The following is a 21,053-nucleotide window of genomic DNA, read 5'->3' as shown; positions in this document are numbered from 1 at the left end:
ACATTCAGCGCCTCAAAGCTTACGTCGAACCATTCAGCGTACCGTCCCCGTGAGGCGCCAGGATGGCTCCTCTTTGACGGGGGGGGGGGGGGGGCGGGGCGGAGGGCGTGCTTGTAGCGACGAGTATGAGCGGACGCATCAGATCAAGTCCACCTAACGCAGCGCTATCCGCCTATGCGTGTATGCGTGCATCGGTGTAGGAAGACAAAAAATTAGAAGCTCGGCGTCTGGTCTCACGGAAACCCGCTCTCGGCTCTTGCGTGTGCACGCCTCGACCTTCAAAAAACCCCTCTCTATCCGGTTACCCAGGCGTCAGCTATCACCTTTACACAATATACATGCGTATGTATATATACATACGTATATATATATATATAAATATATATATATATATATATATATATATATATATATATATATATATATATATATATATATATATGTGTGTGTGTGTGTGTGTGTGTGTGTGTGTGGATATCCACAAAGTTTAAATAAATCAAACTGTGCCACAACTACAACTGGAGCTTCAGATTGTTGATAGTGAAGATTATGTTGTCAGCGAAGTGATGTGATGGTGTGAAATAACATACACATGAGCCTTTTTCATCGGGTGCTCCCCAAAAGGACTTTAGGCCCCAGGGAATCAAGTTTAACTGATGCTCGCGAGTAAACCGCCCTGGCCATGACGGCAATACTTATACCAATAATATGAATTGGAGGTAACAGTGAATGAAAGTTTGAAATTGTATCGCTCGCTGGACTCCATGTGGGTGAAATTGTATTTACATACATACAAAGCTGTTTCCAACATATTTCGCAGGCAATAGTTTGCAAAGTATATTCGTTACTGAAGCACTAAAGTTCACATTCAATCCAGGAAGATGCGAACTTTGTTTCATTTCAAAATCTTTAGTACAGCAGAGGTGGTGTGCCCTTTGACGCGAGCAGTAATGTAAGCCCCCAAAAGCTGGAGTGGCGGAAGATCTTGGACCCATTAAGGTATCCTGGCAGAGTATACTGGCACTAGAGTTAGTGCGACTGTCTCGAGCCGTCTATGCCAGCATGGCTTTTATAAAAACACTAATGTGCCTTAAGTATGCAAATACCCAGCTAACAACATTTTTTTTAGTTGGAGAACACGTCAACTTCAAGAAAGAGACGGAATAAATATTGCCCAGGGCATGGCGTGACAATATGTTTTTACCGTGACAATATGTTTTTACATACACAAGAAACAAAATCACTGCCGAAATGCATGAAAATACTAAGAAACATTCGTGTTTTTAAGATGCGAAGCATCTCATTCTCGGGACTGTGTTCCTACCTCCCTTGTTGCCCGCCATCCGCACTCTACTGCGTATGCTCGTCTCTTCAGCCCCGTAAGCGTTTGGGCTGATGTCACCGTAGTCCACTATAAAAAGAAATAGTTAGGCGGTGCCCGGTTTCAATCGACGAATCTCTTCCCGCAACGGGAGGTACGTTGCGCTCTCCCCACTGCGCTACAAACCGAGACGGGGGTATGTTCTACGAACGCGCCTTATGTTCACCAATTCAAACTACGTCAAGAAGCTGCTGATACAACGAAGGCACGCGAAGCTGAACGTCAACAGAAACGACGAACTTAAAACTAATGGGAAATTCAGCCGGTCCCATGGCTGCTTCGCATACTACTCAGGGTTCCCCTACGGGAAGATGGTGCAAGTTTTTTTTATAAGAGGACTTCTTGAACATTTGTATCCATTATCTCCTTTCACAGTGACACGCACAACGCACCCTAACTAAAGATTTTCCCTGATGCAACATGTTGCAAAAGCGTACCTATGGTCCCGTTACTTTCTACCCCCTCTCCAGTAATGCAGCATGAGAGGAGGCCCGCGTGCCTGGTTTACGGTAACTACTGCTTCGTAGCGCTCAGCACGTTTTATAATGGGCGGACAATTGCTGAAGCGTTGGGTATACTACGAGGGCGCGGCCGTATTGAACCCCGGTAACCGTTGCTTAAAAAGAAGTACAATGCGAACGCTTCGCTGGCCGAGGGAAGTGATGAGCTCTTGTAACCTAGTGACTTTGGGGCGAAGCTGCAGAATTATGGTTAACTTCTCAGTACTGGATCCCCGGTGAGCTCTTGACCTCCTAGAGGTTCCCGCTAGGAAACAGCGGAACCTCCAAAAGGTGGAGAAGTTGGGGTAATCTTGTTGACCTCATGCTGCTACTTATTATCGGAAGTACAAAACCCCTATTATTTGAGTAGCCGTTTTTTCAAATTTAAAATTACTGAATCAATAACGAAAACAAGTACAAACAGAAAAACACATCTGCAACATAGCCGCCGGAGTTCGCCGACGTACAGTTTATTTTGATTGATGAACTGCGTCAGTGGGGATGATGGAGGAACAGTAGTTTTGCTTGTTAATACAACATTTAGCTTCTGTTCTGAGAATATGGTTTTAGAAGAAATAGTAGAAAAGTTGTCTTTCTGCTCGGCGCTGATAAATGGCAAAGTGCTTCTTAACGGCTGACATCGTCACTCAGATTTGGACACTGATAATTTTCACGTCGTCACAAATTTAAAGAACATACACGAAAGTCGAAAAATAAAAGCCTATATTTTTGTTTTCTTGTCGCGGAGGGGTTACACTCTTATGCGTGAAAAGAACCGCTTTTCTCGGTAATTTTGTTGCGTGTTATATTTTTGACCTCACTATAACGTAATTAGGCAAGTGAAGTTTGGAGTTTGTGTTAATATGCGTTCCTCCAATTTCAATGATATTTCTCAGAAAGTGTTAACTACCAAAAACACCCTGGAGATACCAGTTAAAACACCTCCTATAATACCGACGTTTTATTTTCTTTCACCATATACTATATTCAAAGCTTTTGGTATTTGCGATCTGGAAACTAAGCACATAATGAAGTATTAAGAAATTGGATTTCGTAATTTTAAATCCTTTACGCATTCTCTGTTCCCCCAACTCATTGGAAAGGACAACAAAAAAAATGAACAACAGTACCTGCTCTAGAGAAAATATGCCGGGCTTAGAGCAAATACTAAAAAAATGGGACGAACTATCCTAACGCTTTTTAATGTAATTTTCTAGATTAAAATACATTCTTAAGACTGTATATGAGTGCCTCCTGGCATAGAAACGCCTAACGTATGCAAATAAGGTATCCAACAAAAGGGAACAGACGGGAGAACCGTATGAGACCCCTGGGTTGTTTAGTTGGTGATGTTTCCGGAGGACGTCTCATAAGAGACGGTGCTCCAAAGAAAGTACGATTTTAGAAGCTCACAGTAGTTTATTGGGCAACTGTGTCAACCAGAAAAGCCCGATATACCGGGTTTTTGAGTTCGTAAAACACCCCAGGAAAGTCAACAGACATAATGAGGTGAGCTCAGCTGGGCCTCGATAGCACTGCAGCTGGTTTTGTTGTTCTACCGCCAGGTAAAGCAGTGCTATTGAGGGAGGAGGAGTATGCATTGGTTTAGAAAATAGTAAAAAGGGGGATTTAGCGTTGGTTTTTTGCATATTGTTTATTTTGAGTGTAATGTGTTGCTTTGCCCAAAAGGGCTAAGCCGGTGAGCAGTCGGGCTCAGTATTAAAGACACGTGTGTTGATTGCTGTGGGAAGATGAGTAACAAAGATAAAGTATTGTTAAATGCATGAAGCAAAAATAGGTGATTAGGTAAACAAAGAGGCGAGTCCCGGCAGTAGGGATGCAGTAGGAATATAGGAGTGTACGTCCACAATATCAAAGAATAAATGTATCTATGTTACTCCACTCCCTTGGCTTTTAGTTATCCTCTCCTTCCTGCTTGCCTTTGTTCAGACGACTGAGGCTGCCTCCTTTGTCCACCCTCCTCTTCATCGTGGCGCTCACGTTGGCGCTCTTGCCCTATTTTGCCTTGCACCAATAGCCCAGATGATGATGGTCCATGTTTATCTACCATCATCATCCGGGCTATTGCTGCATATCTGACAAAGTAAGACGCAGCATTTTGTTTGCGATAGAATTTTTGTTGGCACAAAAACTTATTTACAAGTAGAGAGGAACACTCGTCTCTCGAAGGAAGTCAAGAAGGTAGCGGTGGTGGGGCCCTAAGAGGCACCGCTGGACGTCGGGGGTCTTCCAGGATGGAGGCCTTTGCTTCTCAAGTGTCGCTTTCTGATTGAGTCCAGTGAAGGACACGCCCATAGTAGGTGTTCCGCATCAGCTTGTTTGGGCAGAAGAGGCAGGTTTAATGGAATGGAGCATGGTAGCGTAGAGGCCGCGACTAGGTCACAGCAGGTGAAAGTGCCACTCCAACGCGAATTCTGGGCGCAAAACCTCTTCTCAGCGAGCAAGTCAACTTGGGAGGTCGAGACGCAACATGTTTTGCGCCTCACCGAAAAATGTAATTAACCGGTCACCTGTGATAACAGTGACATGAAGGTCATTTGCTCCGCTTCTGGCCACTTTTCTCCTCCTCCACTTATCGTAACATGCATCACTGGGATCCACATTACCTGGACTTACGTAGCACGCAATTGCTTCCAGGGAAAATACCACGAGTAATAGTTGCCTGTCTCTTATTGTGCTGTTTTGTGACGTAGATGTGTCTGCATCTGACGTGTGACATGTAAAAAGTGAATGGCCCTCTTTCGGCAGTTTTTTATGTCATTTCTTGCAACGTCAGTAAAGTTTCCCTTGGAGGGGTGCACGGCGCCAGTGTTTACCCCGGAGCTTACCAAGGCCGGATGCCCCTGAAAATTTCAACCATGTATCCAGTTGAGTGCAACTAGACAATTCTTGGGGGGATTACGACGCACTTTTCACGTGAAGACACTCCAGAGATGGTCAGCCCCGAGCAGCAGGCTTACCCCAGGCAACGAAGAAATACCTGGCTGAAGTAGCTTTTCTGCAATAGGCTGACCGCTAGCTTCTATAGAATAAACAAAGTCACTTTCAACAAGCACCGAGCAGATCCGCTGACAGAGGACCATACTTATGTAATGCCTGTCCTCTTCAAGCTTTGCACTAGCTGTGGGTGGCAAGCAACTACGGTATCTGACGGCAACGCTTTCAGAAGTATCTTCCTCAACATTCTGTGATATGTATCTGAAGAAACCTTCAGCACTTCCAGTACGCGCTGGTGACGCTACATCTGGTCCGGCACTCGCCGAAGGGCGCCGTCATGATTTGATGGGACCACTGAATGGAGTGATCGATGCTGCACAACATTTTTCTGCACATTCACTTATGCCACAGAAGCGTCGCTAAAGAATTTCTATTGTTTCTGGACCGCAGTCTTCCACCGGTTGCAGCCCAGCAATTGATGGAACAGCTTACCCACCCAGCAGCAACCGACGGTTAGAAAACCTCTTTTTACTGCTCAGGTTGAGAGCTTCTTTGACGGCTGTCAGAAACTGCTTACAAAATCTGAGGCACCCATACAAATCGGCGTTCAATGTTTGATGCTTCACCCTCGGGAGTTTCATGGAGTTTCCTGGGCGATGACGCTCATCACTCTAAGAATGCAACACCGAAGGTGCTAGGGCTGTCGATCCCTGCAGTCATACCAACTCGTACTGATTATTCCCTGCCTTTCAACTGGCCCACCATATATTTGCCGCCGTGCGGGTACCTCATAATTACGTCGGACCCCTGGCGAAATATTCGTGGGGTGACATTTAGCCTTCTCAATTCATTACTGTTGAGTTGCAGCCGATCTATGAGTAACCCCAAAGTTTTCACTTCAGCCGTATCCAGCCCCATTTTAACAACTTTATTTATAAACCTTGTGTTTTGTTGCCTACGAGCTGTTCTCTTTACATTCAGCTTGTGCATCATTCGCTTCTGATTGTAGCGATTCCTCCTCCATCATGTGGACACCAACGCCGCTCCTACTGGTTTGTCAACGATACACCAGTCCAGTAGCACCAACTTCTTCCTTGCTTGGTTTCGGCACCATTCGATATTGCAGAAGGAAGTCCGAGTGTCCAAAACAAAGAAACACTAGACTTAGGTTAAAGCACTTCGAATGTCCTTGGCTTCTGATGATACTGGCCTTCCTTGAATTCTTTCAGCTCGCCTTCTCTTCATCTGAGCGATTTTTGTGTAACCAATGAAATAAACTACAATAAATGAGACCTGGTCCTGTGACAGAATCCAGGCTAACATTTGAAGTGCCTACTCGCAAATCGGCGCACAGTAGTAGATTTAGTCCCTGTTGACTCTAGTGACGGTTGACTCTACGGATCGGCTGGCACTTGCTGACTCTAATGCATCTCTTGCCGAAGGTTGATCCGGTAGGTGAAGAGAGAGTAACACCGGAGGCTCTCCGAGCTTTTATAAACGCGATTCGAAATTACGCCCCAACAAGTTCTTGGTAGACATACCTGAACCGCCCTATCGTACGGCCTTGTCTTTAGCGATCTGGATTATCTTAGAGTCATCGAGACTATGGGTTTCCGTATTGCGGTGCCTTTTTTGTCCGCAAGCATAGCGCGCCATCGCAGGAAGTTTTCAAAGGCTGGAATATATGTTATCGTGGAGCCAATCTTCAGCTTGATACCTAATAGCTGACGGTCGTGTGACCGCAAGGGCTAAGTGGCATTTCTAGTGGCAACGCGCCCATGGCTGTATGTACGCGGAACGTTTGGGAGAACAGCAATTGAGACGCGCAAGCCGGCATGTCAGGTGATGTTTTCTTGTATTTCGTGGGCATCTCTGGTTAGCTGAAAAGACTAATACCTAAGAGATAAAAGGACAGAAACTCTATATTCTCCCTACATCAGACCGCAGAAAACTACAAAAGCCTGCTACAAGATCGACTACCCTTCATTGAACAAGGCGGCAGTTGCTGGCGTGAAGTTCGTCTGTAACCACTCTTCGCTGGCTTTTGCAGGTTGGTGTTACGTACATTTTATGCCAGTATACATTTTTAGCCACGGCTGCCACCCGTGCTGATGTGATTGTTGATGTGATTGGGTCTCGTGTTTGCTGTCGAAATGACGGATGGTGAATAAACTGTTATTTGCTTGGTGTGTCAGGAAATCATTACGTGTGATGCCGCTGCAATTGTGTGTACGGAATGTGCATTCCCTTATCATACTGGTAACTGCTCAGGGGTGGCAGAGGCGACGGTTAGGTCAAATCCCGATATCAAAACGACAGGGATGTGCGCTATCTGCAAAGGCGGTAAACTAAGTAACGCCCAGAAACCTGGAACGTCAAGCCAGGAAGAAGCAGTGGACATATCTTATAAAGTGGCTGTGATGAACAAATGGATCGCTGCGCTTCTGTCAATAGCGAGCGAGAAATCCAAGAAACACTTAAAATATTGAAACTGAAGTAGACAATTTGTCCGCTAACAAAGATAGCTTGTTAGCAATGATTGACTCACAGACGAAAGAGATTCCTGACCTCAAGGCCAGAGTAGAAAAGGTAGAACGTAGCACTCGAACCCAGTAACTGAAACAGCTGAAAAAGAAACTAAACGCCCCTGAGCATTACAGTCGCAACCGCAGCCTAGAGATCCATGGTCTGGAACATAATAAAGGCGAGGACTTGCTCTCTAAACTGAATAGCATTGGCCGTGAACTAAACATTGCTGAAGACACCGCCCGAGAAATTGAAGCCATACATAGACTACAAACAAAGCCAGTCAAAGTCACAATGCTTTTTGTTCGGTTCAAATCCAGGTACACAAAAAAAAATGGGCAGAGCAGAGACCGCTGCTGAAAATCAAGGAGCCTGGCCTCCGTTTTTTTGACAACTCTACGCCGTACAACAAAACGCTTCTGTGGATGGCTAAAACAAGAGCACTCGAATCAACCTATCAGTTTGCGTGGCGAAAAAATGGCAACACGCTCATCAAAAAGAAGCAGGGCGATCGTATCATCCACATAAAATAAGAAGATGACCTCAGCAAAATCGTTTGAATCCCGTAGCAAGAAACCGGGCACCGCCTCCCTCATGGCTGAAACCTCATGCAGTTATCACGATTGTAAGGTCCACTGATGAGATCAGCCGCCAGGCGCGCAGGCTGCGCGTGGGAACCCGCCACTCTGTCTGGTTGCTTAACACTGTGGACTCTACGTGGCAGCCGTCGCCAATTCGTCACGGCACGTATGGGCGCCGGATAGTCCGGCCAATGGAATTCCGCTGGGATGATCCCCCATTCAGGACGTAGTCGGTGTCGACGGATTTGTGAGACCCACTCATGAGGTCAGCCGCCAGGCGCCCGGGCGGCGCGTAAGAACTCGCCAATCTGTCTGGCGACGTAGCACTGCCAACACTGCAGAGCAGTCGACGCCAATTTGTCACAGCACGCACGGGAGACAGATTGTCTGGCCGACCGAATACCACGGGGATACTCCCCCCTTAAAAACGCAGGCGGCGCCGCCGGGTTCCGAGAATCATCGGCGTGGTGCGCCAGAGAGGGGTAATTGCCGACGTCGGAGCGTGCGCCGCGCCAGCCTCCATTGTTAACGCGGTCTGGTCGGCACGGTGCACAGTCGCCGCCTTTCGCCCTCCCCCTCGGGGTCGCGCTTGCTTGCTCGCCCGCCTGCGTGCAGTTGACCCAAAGATGGGGGACTCATTGAATATTCCGTAGCGCACTGAGTGACAGCTGTCTACGTGAATTGGGCGCTCCCTTCCGCGTGTACGAATGCTAGACGGGTGCTCCCGAGACAGCGTGAGTGCGAGGTGTTATAAGGCCGAACTTGGCCGTTAGAAATTGTTCTTGTCTGAGAGCTGATCTGGGCAGTTCCCGGCGCGACAAGGAGTCTCGTCCGTTAAAGCTAGACTGGAATTAGTGAGCCCCCAAGGGTAGAGGTGAAGATCGCGTCGGAAGTTTATTGTACAGCGCCGTACCGGGCAACTAGACGGATCTTGCGGCGAGACAGAGTCTCGGCTGTCGTTTCTCGAGCGGTTTGTGTACGCTCCAAGGATAGGAGAGTCAGACGAAGTTGAGAAGCTCGAGTGATTTGTACGCACTTGGAGCTAGCGTCTAGCTCAAGTGGGAAGTTTTCCTTTTACTACTCATGTACCCAGTTTCCCTGCTGTAAATAGCTGTATATAAACTCTTTGTTTCACTTAATCAACCCCAACGCCTCGAGTTCGTCAATTCGACCGCCGCCTCCAAGAACTTCAACACCATCGCCCTGCAGGCCTCCTGCCAAACAAACCGGAGACAGGGGGATTGGGAAGCTGATCGACACCGGACTTCGGGGAAACGAAAAACAACCATCTTTACTGGCGCAGCCGACAGGATTTGGCAGAAGAAATCACTAGGCCACAGCCAGGGGCAGCAAGCGGAAGCAAGCCCGCCTTCATCGGCAGAAGCGGAGCTCCGAGCGGAGTGGAGCGGCAGAGCCAAGCCAGCGCACGGGGCCAACGACGCGGCCGCCGACCACTGGAGGGGCGGGTGAGTGGGATATCTTGCGCTTCGTTGTGGCGGTCTAGGCTGAGTCTGAGGTTGCATGGTAGTCACGCAGAGCATGCAGGTGAACATTCCGGAAATGGTCAGACACATGAGGCGCCAACTTAAGGAGGAACGGCCGCAGGAGGGGTGGTCAAAGTGGAGTCTGAAACAATATTTCTGAAACGAATGGACTTAGAGTTTCAAAAAGCGAAGCTCGAGGCGGAGGAGCGAGAGAGAAAAAAAGCGCGCGGAGCGGAGGAGAGGGAGAGAAGAGAGGCGCGCGAATCGGAAGAACGCATACAAAAACTGAAGCTTGAATTTGGAATCTGAGGAGCGGTTGCGGAGGTATGAGTTGGAGCTGGAGCGGAGAAGGCAAGCGCCCTTACGCTCGAACACCCGCGGGCAGAAACAATGGGGCACAAACCCAGCGAGTTTTACAGTGACAGTGAAGTCGAATGGCGCCAGCAATGTTTCGGAGTTGAACTTGGCGATGCCAAAGTAAGTAGCCTTGGCTCCCTACACGAGACTAGCATTTCCGCCGGTGTAGAACGAGTGGACACGGACGTTGGTATGAGGAGCGAACAGGTAAGCGCGTCTGGTGATACCGTAGAGTGGTGTAATGAAGTGATGCTCGAACATGACGAGCAGCCTCGCAGGCAAAGTTGGGGGATGGAGCTGCAGCGCATAAGGCAGAACCCGTCGAGCAGGCCCAGTTATGCACTGACAGCCAAGTGGAATAGGGGCAGCCCGTTTTTAACTTGACGCCGCGCGAGAACGAGATAAGCGGCCGTGGCTGCGCACAGGTGGCTAGAGGCTCAGCCGGGAACAGCTGCAAGGAAAGGGAAGCGAGCGTGAGGAGTGTTCCAGCGAGCTCGGAGGCAAAGGGTAGCCCCCTATTGTTGCGAGTGTATGGCAGCAAGTTATGTTTGCACTAGACACTGAGCTAATACATGCCGAATATGCTAGCACGGGAAGCCCCAAACTCTAATCGGTGGACTGGAGGAGATTGGCGTCGCACAGGAAAGTCCTGGGGACCGCCGCGTTACCTATTCCACTCAAAAGTCGCACGAGAAAAAGAACTCCGTGTCGGGCGTTCAGGCGTTTGCCCAGAAGCGAACGGAGAGAGAAGACGAGGAAGCATGTGACGAGACGGGGTGAAAAAGAGACGAAGTTCACCATCAGGCGGAGGGAAAGCACGAGTTAAGGTCGGATAAGGAAGCTGAGAAGGTAGACTGGGTTGACCATGCAGAAAACAGAGGAGAAAGTGAGAGAGAACGGAAGAACGCGGAGGACAATGAACTAGGAGTATTTGACGAGGGTAGGAACGATACGAAGATGTCGTGTGGGTTAGGTAATCTTGATGGTGCGAGTGTGCCCGAGGAGGCTGCTGGAAAACACGAAAACGCATGCGTTCACACTGCGGAACAAGGAATTAGGGCTCCCGAGCAGGGCAGGAAGGAGAGAGAAAAACCTTGTGAGGAGACAGATGCCGAGGGGACAGGGGAACGAGACGCAATCAACGGCCTCGCAAAACCAGTGTCTGCGATAGCGCTTCGTAGCTTTACTGTCGGTTGCGGCCGTAAGCGAGATTTAGTCGGGAGCCGCGCTGGAAGGGTTGACGCACTAACTTCTGCGACCTGGTCGTGTATCGCAGTCCCGAGTTCTGAGTTGTGCCAGGACGAGTGCATGCTGGGACAGCTAAAAAACTGTCTTGGTCAGGAAGCTGCTCAGACTGCACATAGCGTGTCCGAGCGGGTTTTGGTAATAACAGATGTTGGTGAGGTGGTTGCAGCGGGGCACTCTATACGTAAGGGAAACAATGACCCCGAGAAGGTCGCCGCATTTGAGGGCCGACATTCCGCTCCAGCATCAACCCTTCGCACACGCCGCCAGAACGCGGCAGTGCCGTACGTTGGGGAATTGGAGAGGCATGGCCGCGTGGCCTATGGCGCAGGAAACGGTGTCACATTTTGTGATACCACTCTGTCTTCCCCGATGTTTTGTTCGCCTCATGGGGTAAAATTGTCGAGACTTGCGTTGACATTGCAACGCTACACGGTCCGGATCATCGGCAGAGGGGTTGGAAATACGTGAATGCGCTATCTTGTTTTGGGAAAGTTGCTTGGGGAGGCCATTATTGAATTGACTCCCAGCCTTAATACCACCATGACGGACGTGAACGTTCCCGTTCACCCGTCCGTTTTCGTCGGTGGTGTGTGTGTCTGTGTGCCGTGGTTGTGCGCGACGAGAAGACTTGGGTGCTCGATCAGTGCACCGAATTCATCGATCCGAGCACCTAACCGAACTTTCTGTTCACCGCAAGTGAGCGAAAGCACAGCCGAACATTCTTGAAGGAACGTTATCAGGCTACGCCGTCAACGAAGACATTTGCGCGCGTGCGCAAAGCGGCAACGCTAACTTTCTAACGTTTTATTTTCGTTGACTGCAAAACTGTCCGTGTTGGTAGCCAGTCCTTATTCCTTTTGTTGTTTTTGTCGAATGCGAGAATGTTTGTGCGTGTTTGCAGTTATTGCACGCATCAGTGTTATATATTGAGTTGTGCCATTGTTCGTGGCGTTTACGCGCACCGCAGACCCGACCAATTTCTTTTTACTGCAACCTAATGTTTTTAGCATTTTTTGGTGTTTCCGGTTTGCTAGGGCATTCTGTCCCTGTTGAACGGCTAGCGAATAGGTTGTGTTTGTAGTTTAGGTGACAGAGGGTTTGGATAAGCTGCCGATATGGAAGGGGGCCCATTTGTGGTTATACCTAGCTCCTTTCACGTGTTTTTTTTTTGTTCCGCTGTTCTTGCTGAATTAGAGGTGAAACGAGCGGCCCTTTTAAATTCTTTTCGGATTGAATGAACCAAGACGTCCAGTAACCTTCTTAAAGGGGGGAGTTGTAAGGTATCCTGATGAGGTCAGTGACCAGGCGCGCAGGCTGCGCGTGGGAACCCGGCATGCTGTCTGGTGGCTCAACACTGTGGACTCTACGCGGCAGCCGTTTCCAATTCGACACGGCAAGTATGCGCGCCGGATAGTGCGGCCAACGGAATTGCGCTGGAATGATCCCCCATTCAGGACGCAGTCGGTGGCGACGGAGTTGTAAGACCCATTCGGAGGTCAGCCGCCAGGCTCCCGGGCAGCGCGTGAGAACTCGCCAATCTGTCTGGCGACGTAGCACTGCCAACACTGCAGAGCAGTCGACGCCAATTTGTCACAGCACGCACGGGAGACGGATTGTCTGGCCGACCGAATACCACGGGGATACTCCCCCATTAAAAACGCAGGCGGCGCCGCCGGGTTCCGAGAATCATCGGCGTGGTGCGCCAGGAGAGGTAATTGCCGAAGTCGGAGCGTGCACCGCGCGAGCCTCCATTTTTAACGCGGTCTGGTCGGCATGGTGCACAGTCGCTGCCTTTCGCCCTCACCCCTCGGAGTCGTGCGCGATTTCTCGCCCGCGTGCATGCCGTTGACCCAAAGATGGCGGCAACTCATTGAATATTCCGTAGAGCACTGAGTGACAGCTGTCTATGTGAATTTGGGCACTCCCTTCTGCGTGTACGAATGGTACAGGCGCGTTCCCGAGAGAGCGTGAGCTCGAGGTTCTTGTCTTGTCTGAGCGCTGAGCTGGGAAGTTCCCGGCGGGACAAGGAGTCTCGACCGTTAAAGCTAGGTTGGGATTTGTGAGCCCCATAGGCCAGAGGTGAAGATCGCGTCAGATGTTTAATGTACAGCGCCGTACAGGGCAACTAGACGGATCTTGCGGCGAGACAGAGTCTCGGCCGTCGTTTCTCCAGCGGTTCATGTATACTCCGAGGATAGGAGAGTTAGACGAAGCTGAGAAGCTCGCGTGATTTGTGCGCACTTGGAGCTAGCGTCTAGCTGAAGTCGGAAGTTTTCCTGTTTTTACTCATGTACCCAGTTTTCCTTCTGTAAATAGCTGTATATAAACTCTTTGTTTCAGTTAATCAACCCCAACGCCTCGAGTTCGTCAATTCAACTACCACCTAAAAGATCTTCAACACGATCGCCCTGCATCCTCGTGCCAAATCAACCGGAGTCCGGCGATTGGGTTCCTGATCGACACCGGACTTCGGGAAAACGAACAACAACAATCTTTACTACGATGTTGTTTGTTTTCGTCGTATCCTTGCACGAATAGGTTGCCAACATAATTCAGTTTCCATTTTTTACCATAACGCGCAAAGCTTGTGCAAAAAAGTGGAAGCTCCTTTGTAGATAGAAGAGCTGAAGCATAATTTGATGTATCAGCTTTCGGGGAAACCTGGTTTAGCAATAAAAATGTTCTCGTACAGTTCGATCGATATTGCTCTGAGGCTACATTTCGGCGCAGTAAAGAAGGTGGAGGCCTAGCGCTTTACAGCGCTGACAGTATCTCGTATCGCGTCATTGCCGAATATACTGTCATCAATGATGACTATGAAAGCCTAGCTGTCGCCGGCAATGCTTTCGCTGTTGGTGTTATCTGCCGACCGCCTTCCCGTTCCTTGTCTACATTTCTTTACTTTCTGGAACCACTAAGTGAATACTTACTGTCCTCCAACCTTCAGTAGCAATTGTAGGGGATTGCAACATTAACATGCTTGTAAGTGATGCCGCCAGGGCTGATATTTTGGAATTGATATCTTCAGTTGGTCTTATAAACGCTATCGATGAAGCTACACGTGTCACCAATACAAGTCATTATTTATTCGGCCTTTGCCTTAGCCGTTCTCTGGACGGATGTATGTATGCTGGTGTTTTATCTGCAGGAATTAGTGACCACATGCCAGTTTTTGTTCGGTATCTGGACTGAATGCGCGCCAGGGTGCGGTAGAAAAGGTTTTTCGCGGGTTCAATAACGAAAGAATTTGTGGTATGTTTCGACAAGCGCTTTCAACAGTAACCTGGGCAAACGTTTTACATACTGCAAATCGCAATGAGGCTTACGACTTGTTTTGAGGTATTTAGCGAAGCCTGCAATTTCGTTTTTCCTCTAATAGAACGAAAAAATTCCGGAAAGCCAGGAAGCTATTTGGGTCTAGGGAACTCCTAAATAAAATGAAATTCTGAGACCGTTTGTTTCACGAGTTTATTAAAACTAAGAATATTGGCAGGTTGTTAAAATAGAAAAAATAAGAAATATTTTAGCAACCGAACTGAAGAAAGTGCGATATACGTATTATCTGAATAAGGTTTTGGCCGCTGCTAAAGCCCCTCGTATCCCTTAACAAATCGAGTGCCCCAAAAGAAATCATTGCTGACGGTGGTTCGTACTCGGGTACGGCGTTTGCAAAAAAATTGAATAGTTACTTCGTTACGGCTGGTGAATCGCTTCTCCCAAGTAGCTCCTTTAGGGCCTATATAGGAGATAAAGTTCCTGCTTCCACTTTTTTACCACCGACTTCAACGTACTAAGTAGAATCAATAATTAAAAAGATTGATTGATTGATTGATTGTAGGGTTTAACGCGCCGACGCAACGCAGGCGATGAGGCGCGCCGTAGTGGAGGGCTCCGGATTAATTTTGACCACCTGGGGATCTTTATCGTGCGCCGAAATCTCGTACACACGGGCGTTTTTGCTTTTCGTCTCCATCGGAAAAGCGGCCGCCGCGGCCGGGAATCGAACCCGCGACCTCGTGCTCAGCAGCGCAACGCCTTAGCCACTGAGCCACCGCGGCGGGTAATAATTAAAAAGATTGAAACTACATGTGCGAGCGGCTTCGATGATATCAAGGTTCGGCAGGTAAAGGAAACAGCAAATATTATAAGTATCGCCTTTAACCACATCTGCAACACTATCTTATCTACGGGTATTTTTTTCTGAAACGATGTAAATTCCCCTGTACGTGCCATTCATAAAGGAGGAGCTTGGGATATACTCGTGAACTATCGCCTGATTTCCGTACTTACAGTGCTCTCGAAATTGATAGAACAGGTTGGTAATAACCGGGTTAGTAGTTTTTTACAGGTAATAAAGTGATAAGAAATGAGCAGTACGGGTTCAAGTAAGGAAAATCTGTGGATAGTGTACTCTTAGATATTAAAGAAAAATTAATTAGAAATCTTCAAATCCAATTCCATACATAAGGAAGTTTCTAGACTTCAAAGATGCGTTTTACTCTGTTAAGCATGATATTCTTTTTTGACATATACGGCATATACGGCATAACTTGACATATACGGCATTCGTGCAATTGCACTTGATCTCGTACAAAGTTATTTACAAAATCGTCGTCAAATTGTAAATCGACTTCGGAAATCATAAGGTATAATTGCCACAGGGTTCAATTTTACGCCCCTTATTGTTTCTTGTATACATTAATGATATTGTCCCTGTACCTGAAACTCCTAATAGTGTCTTATACGCTGACAATACAAATTTGTTTTAAGTGCGAATGCACTTCTTAAGCGAGCCTGAATCGCCGCCGTCGTCCGCTTAGCAACAGCTGCGGGTGCGCGCGCTCCTCGTCTTCCTCCTCGTCTTCCCTAGCAACGGGGGGAGATGGGCGCGCGCTACTCTCCTCCTCCTCTCTCCGCTCAGTGACTGCGGGTGTTGGGCGCCTCCTCTCCACTTCGGGCGTGAGAGCTCTCGCTCGCGTAGCGGGCGCTCCGCATTCCGACGCGTGAGGGCGCTCGTGTAGCCCTCGCCGTAACGGCGGGCGCTACTCTCCTCCCCTCTCCGCTCAGTGACTGCGGGTGTTGGGCGCCTCCTCTCCATTCCAAGATCACGATATCCACCGTAATCGCGCAAACAACAACCGTGCATTCGCACTTACACACTCTCCCCCTCGGGGAAGTGAGAGGAAATTTTTTTCCATAGAATTAATCTCGAAATTGTGGTTCGGAAAGTTAAGAGGTGGTTAAATTAACTTCATGTGTGGGTCTTGACAAATGACATCGCCATTTGTACGGAAAAAATAAAATATATTGTATGCAGATCATAGAACAAGCCAACGATTCCCAATGTATGGTAAATAGCCGGCAAGAAGATTGAAAGGGTGACATCAGTAAACTGTTGGGTCACTTTTAATGAACATTTAAGCTGGGCAGAACACATTAATTATATATGTATAAGCTTATCTAACGCTTTTGGCATGTTAAACAGATTTAGAAGTTTTCTTCCTAAGTGGTTTATGTACCAGTTATATTATGCTTTAGTATATTCCCGTCTTTGTTACTGCATCCTCCTCTGGGGCACTACTACCAAAGGCAACTTAGACCGTATTTGTAGCTTACAAAAACGTGTGTTCGATTCATAGAAAATCCTAAGTAAGATGACCATAGTCTTCCATATTTTTACAAAAATCACCTTAAAATAAAAAAAATATTTGTCTCGAACGCTTAGCTTTTAAGATAATCCATGATTGAAAACCCGATCCTGTCGTGTATCCCAATAAATTTAAAAGATAAAAATGTCGTTATGACCTCAGGCAAGAACCATACGGAACAAAACGTGTTCACACGTCTTATGGTAACAAACGTTAGGCTTCCAAATTCCGCACTTTTTAAACAGCTACCCTTGAATTACTAAAGTTTTTTAAAGTTCTTGTTCTATCGGCTTATTGAAAAACGAAATGAAACAAATTTTTTTCCAGAGAAAATAATTGTCGAACTTCAAAACCTTGTATGCCATTTTTTTCCCATCACATTGGTTTTGAATACGATGTCATTTGGTATTGTATTCTCATTAGGTAGGCCACGTACCATCTCCGGTCTCAATAACACATTTTAGTCTGGGTATTGTTTGTTTTGTTTATGATTTTGAGTTTGATAAAAATCGGTATGATTATTTTACGGTCTGTAACATTTCTAGAATTGCGTTATCACACTATGTTCTTTTGTGCTGTATTGTGTAAAATCAACCTGTAATTATTTTTATACATTCTCACCTACGTCACAGTGTGTTATGATTATATAATATTTTCCAGTCTTAGGCTCTTAAATGTGCTTTGTTAAGCTGGTGCTGCCTCCGTGTGCAATCTCAGACACGGGGCCTCGACAGGCGTCTCGAACGCCTATAGCCCCGTTCACTTCGACAGTAGATGAAAATTGGAATGTACCGTGTGATGTACGTGTAGGATGTGCAAAATATACAAAGATAAACAAAACAAGAACAAAAACAAACACAGAAAATAGCCGGGAACATGGAAACATTTTCGCGCATGAAGGAACGAGTCGCTGTCATTGAAATCAAGCTAAATAAAGGAAACGAGTTCAGCACAGAACAAGCCCAGGTGCCAATAGGTAGCTATGATGACGAGGCAACACACATATTGCAGCGGTTGTCGATTTAGATATACATAAGAAAACAACACAGTTCACGATTGCGATGTAAGACCTTAACGCAAAAGTGGAGGATGACAGAGCTGAATAAAGTAAATATGAATCTGAAATATGCAGTCGCAACAGTCGAGGAGCTATGCATTGAATTTCTGGAGAGAGTTCAGCGGAGCCTATTGAACACATTTCTTGGGAAACTGAGGACAATGAAAACAAAATGACGTGTACCAACGGCGAAACAAAAAATGCGTTTATTTTAAGAAAAAGTTCAAGCATGGGGCGGATTGGTGCAAAGTAAGGCTTGACCTCAATTAGCGAAAAAAAGACTCTGAAAGAAGCCTATGAAAGCAAGGCTATGAAAAGTTACTATAAAAAGAAGACGGTGAAAATAAACTGATATGTACCGACGGTAAAACAAAACATTTGTTTAATATAAGGAAAAAATCAAGTCTTCCAGGCTAGTTCAAGACTAGCAAAAAATTTAAATTCTGGAGCAGGGGTTCAAAATAATATAATCCTTCTTTTGACTGGTAAGAACCCTGACACTACATGCTAATTGAAACTTAACAACAATTTTCATATTTATACGCAGCTGTAGGAGAAGAAGCAAGTAATAAAAATATTGGCTAACTAACTAAAAAAACATGGAACCTAATGCAAAACGTAACTGCATGAAATTGTCTAGGTGCTATGTATCTCACGTTATTCGCGTAACTTTCGGCAATTACATCGACTATTGAACAGTTTGAATGCTAGAAACATCAAGCTTCAGAACATCAGTTTCATGGCATTGCGAAAAAATTTGAAAATGTAGTACATGCCTTTTTTTGCCTGTTTAAGTTTTTTAATGACTAATTCGTCACCTTTGGCAATAGTGGTGCTGGTTTGTACATTGTGTAATTAGTTTCTTATGTGTCAATATGCTAATTTTGTGTGCGCTCGCTATCAGGGGCAGATATTTAATAAAAAAAATGTCGCAGTTATCATTTAGTGTTAGGCAGCGTGCCTAACACTAATTGTACGGTGCTCTTTCGTGTTTTTTGTTTCTTTCATTTCGAAAGAAAAGGCTGTTTTATTGCTCTGTTTGTGTATCATGCCTTTTTATGTATCATACCCATGTAGGCCAATTTTATACATCATGTCATCACGAATTTTATGTATCACGCCAATGATGGGGGCCTGCGGCCTTGTCAAGCTGACTTCTTCAGCCAACTCGTAAAGGTGGGCTAGTTGGTTCGAACTGTGAAACATGGTTAGGTAGTGAAGGACTTCTTCAGCATTTTCCGCAGATCTCCTACATCATGCAAATGATGTGAAATAAAGTTTTATTCTATTCTATTGTATTCTATTCTATTATATTCTATTCTATTCTATTCTATTCTATTCCATTCTATTGCCAGACGTGAAGCGAAAGCTGGAGATATATCGAAACGCTGGGTATTATGAGGACGGTTAAGAGCAACTTTAACGAAGCTGGCTATAGGCAGTGGCAGAATTACGCACTCAGAGACAACCGGGGTAGCATTGCCGCGGCAGCAACGAGATAATAAAAGTAACCGGCAAATCTACACCACAGTAGTACGTCAACGACGTGCCTGCTGCCTATGATGTTTAGTTTGACAAGGGGGCAAGACATAGGCAAAAATGAGAGCTGGCACTCTTTCAGGTTTCGCTGGCGTTATCGCAATCTGCAGCACTCGGAACCGCTATCAAAACACAGAACAAACGGGAGGAGCTTTGCGTCGGTCTTTTCTGTATAGCATACGGAACTATGCTTACGGCAATTAAACTTCGCACTCCGCTACCTCAGAGCAGGGATGCCCTAAAATTCTGTCAAATGAAACTGCGTAAAAATACGATTGCGTCCAACTTTTGAATTCAAGCATGCCTACTTACTGCAGACAAGAAAAAGTTAATTATTCAATTTGGTTAATTAAGCCACCGACATCAATAATTACCGCCTTATTATGAGATCCCCTGGGCGCATATTCACACTGTAGATGGGTTCTTCAAGAAACTATGAGAGCCTATTTATTTTTAATCTGCCAACATAATATTGATCACCGTTATGTCATAACGCCTGTTTGTACCCTGACGCACTTGGCTCTCTTCTTGTTCCTAATGTTACACCTATCATCATCCGTTCCACTGCTCGCTGAGTCGTCCTATATTTAAGTGGAACCCTTTCAGAGATGATCCAAGTTTCTGCCCCTCACATGAGTACGGGGAAGAAGGAGCAGCCATATATTTTCTTCATTCAGGACAATTGAACGCTGCCATTCATTATCTGAGAATGACTGCCGAATGCAATGCATCCAATTCTTATCCTTCTATTCATCTCTACCTCATGGTTGGAATCCAGAACCACAAGTTTGCCTAAGTATATATATTCGTTTACCACTCCCGCCGGCATGCCACCAATTTAAAACCATCATGATCTCCAGGGGTTATTGAGCATTACTGTATTTTTCTGCAGATTAAATTTCAGACCCACGGCTCTACACTGCGTTTGCAGTGCGGTAACCAAGCTTTGCAATTTCTCCACCAAGTTACTTGCCAAGGCAATGTTATCAGCAAATCTTAGGTTACTGAGGTATTCTTCCTTAAGCCTTACGTCCACCCGTTGCAAGGACGACGCAGTTGTCTTGCAGGAGAAACAAGTTTGTTAGAGCGAACCTGTGCTCCCCTAACAACTGAAAAAAGAATACAGATGCGGCGAAGAAGCAGCCAACAAAGTGACTGGCGCAGGCGAGTGTCGTCAAACCAAATGCCGCGGCGTCTGTTCTGCAGGCTTTTATCTTTCGGCGCGAGTGTTTCTGGAACCGTCGATTCACACCCAGAACATTGTAGGTCACAGAAGACTATTCTGGGCTAGCGACGTTAGGGCGAAACAGTCTGCTTATCTGAATGACATAGCCCGTGCGGCATAAAAATAAAGAACGGAACACGCCCTTCGCATGGGACACAGATAACAGGGCCAGGCGCGGCCGGGCATTAAAAACGAACAATAAATAAACAAACCCGCACATGGTTCGCGGCAATATTATGAATACCCCTTGCAAACATGCTGTGAATAACATTGAACAGATTGTGTCTTTTTTTCTCTGATGCAACTCCTTATAGTTATTTTACTCTTCTCTTTATGGAGGACGAATGTAGCTGTGGACCCAACTACCTCGTCTACATCCTGATTCTGCAATGCCTGAATGACTGCTGAGGTTTCGACAAAGTCAAATGCTTTCCCACAACCCATTCAGGGCATATATACGGGTTGAGTATACTCTTCGCATTTTTCTATCACCTGATTTACCGTGTTAATATGGTCAATTTCTGAATAGCCTTTACGAAACACGGCTTG

The sequence above is a fragment of the Haemaphysalis longicornis genome, unplaced genomic scaffold (genome assembly GCF_048455015.1).
Source record: "Haemaphysalis longicornis isolate Haplotype H1 unplaced genomic scaffold, Haemaphysalis longicornis Haplotype H1 scaffold_16, whole genome shotgun sequence".
Lineage (NCBI taxonomy): Eukaryota > Metazoa > Arthropoda > Arachnida > Ixodida > Ixodidae > Haemaphysalis > Haemaphysalis longicornis.
This window is presented reverse-complemented; position numbering follows the sequence as displayed.